The sequence below is a fragment of the Lactuca virosa genome, chromosome 7, assembly GCF_052849685.1.
Source record: "Lactuca virosa cultivar CGN04683 chromosome 7, Lactuca_virosa_CGN04683_v6, whole genome shotgun sequence".
Lineage (NCBI taxonomy): Eukaryota > Viridiplantae > Streptophyta > Magnoliopsida > Asterales > Asteraceae > Lactuca > Lactuca virosa.
In genome coordinates this window covers 30,481,513-30,483,799 of record NC_136432.1, presented here as the reverse complement: position 1 = coordinate 30,483,799, position 2,287 = coordinate 30,481,513, and positions in this window count along the sequence as shown.

Below are 2,287 nucleotides of genomic sequence, written 5' to 3'. Positions count from 1 at the left end.
GGTACATTGGGCGTACGCACCTGAATGGCTTTTGGGCCATTTTTGAGCCTTGAGTCATTTTGGGTTTGGGCTTTGCTTTGTTGGGCCAAGTATAGGAAGGGTAAAATAATCTTTTACCCATTGTTATGAGGAGATATGAATTGGACCTTGAATTATGTGAAATTGTCCTAATTATTAATTAAGGCTAATTTGGATATATTCAGTGTGAGGAACCCTATAGCAGAAGCGCGTGTGTGTTTTAGTTATCACGGATTGAGGTGATTCCCTTCACTGTACAAAGGGGTCGAAGTCACCAATGCCGATCCATAGGATTATGTTATGTAGAAAGACCAGGTGGTGGCACCCAACAATTACATGAAAGACCTGGATACGGCTCCCGGAAAATTATATGCAAGATCAGGGTTTGGACCTTGGCAGTTATATGTAGTATGCTAGTTGTCTCTGTGATACTTGCATGGAAGAACATGAGGTAACCCTTGGTACTTGTCTGTGAGACCCAGGGTTTGGCCATCGACCTGGCAAGTAAAGACCATGATACGACTCATGGCATAATGGCAATTATAAGACTATGGATGACACATAGCAATCTCTATTGTATGTATGGTATGCGGTATTTTGGGAAACTCACTAAGCTTTGTGCTTACGGTTTATGTTTATGGTTTCAGGCACTTCCGGTTCGAAAGGGAAGGGCCCGACCTGATCGCAGCGCATCCACCCATGTTTCCACATTTTATGATTTTGGGATTGTACTTTGATAACTATTTTCACTTTGTCGTGCTTTTGGAATGGTTGATAAGAGCAAATGGTGTTTATATGTTGAATTAAAAATGAAAAATTTACCTTATGGTTTTTGGGTCGTTACAAGTTAGTATCAGAGCCTTGGGTTGAGGGATTTGAGCACACTCTCGGGTGTGACTGAACTTAAGCCGAGGAATTGGTAATCTTTTGAAAGAAAACAAATTTCTAAAATTTTTTTTTTATAAAAAAGGGGTGTGATGCGTGCAATCAGACGAGCTCAAGTAAGTGATTCATAGAATACCCATATATATTTGTTATGTTATATGTTATGAGAATTGCATGCTAGATTAGGGCTAAGGATCTGCTCTGGATTTCATGTTAGGAGAGATGCCTTTGTATGCCTGTTGTTTGAGCTTTAGAATTGCATGTTAGTATGATTTCAGATGATTGGATAGAATGGCTTGATTAGTTGGCACGTTGGTTAGATTTTCCGATGTTCGAATGCTGCTTGATTTGTGCTTTGTGGAACCCTTAGTGATGTGAGTTAACTATTAAATGAATATTTCAAGTCACATGTTGCAAATGTTGAATAATATTAGAGTGACGGATTTGTCTCTATTGTGCAGCTCTCGTTTGAGTCTAACCATTGCAGGGTTGAGTCTTTTACTCGAAGGATTATCTAAGCTTTGTTGCATGTGATTGTATTCATGAAGTAGTTAGCTGACATTAGTGGCAGTTCTTCAGCAGCTGATGGCAGGGTGAGGTCAGGAACCTAGGAGATCCCAGGAAGTGCTTTAGTGGGTTAATTGCGTTGTTTAGCGGGTATTTGGAGTATCAGTTTGAGAAGGTGACTTAGAGGATTCTGGACGATTCTTGAGGAAAGTATGGATAGGTGTGGAAGGTAATATTGGGCCCGTACTAATGAAAAGACAGGATCCATACTCGACCCAAGGTGAGTCATAGAGAATCTAGGAAGCTTGCAGGATGAGGGTTCTTTGAGAATGTTCTGATTATTGTATGATTGCTTTTCAGAATGATGATGAGCACACATGGAGGAGGTTCATATTCTGGTTCGGGCTCAGGTGTTAGTACTGAGCCGATGGATAATCAGATGCAAGAGTTCACTTCGTCAGAGATTACCTGCAGTATTCTTGACCAGACTCTTGTGATCTTCGGTACGATCAAGGAGGGTATCATGGAGATTCTGGATGAGCGTTGGGGAGCTTTTCATTCTGAGATTGTGGCGATGGTGGGAGCTCGCTCTTTGAATTTCCGAAAGTTTCGGGCATGTGGGGCTCTGGAGTTCTTCAGGAAGAAGGATCTTATATTGAGCAGGTGTTGGTTAGTGGATGTCACAAACGCCTTCCATACTAGTTGTTTCCCTTAGGGGTCGAAGGTTAAACTTGCATCATGTCTTCTGAAAGACAGAGCTCGTGACTGGTGGGAGGAGGTTGATCATGCTTTGGAAATTGAGGAGGTTGAGTCGATGAATTGGGAGGATTTTGGGACGAGGTTTCGAGCTAAGTTCGCACATGTGATTGAGGTCCAG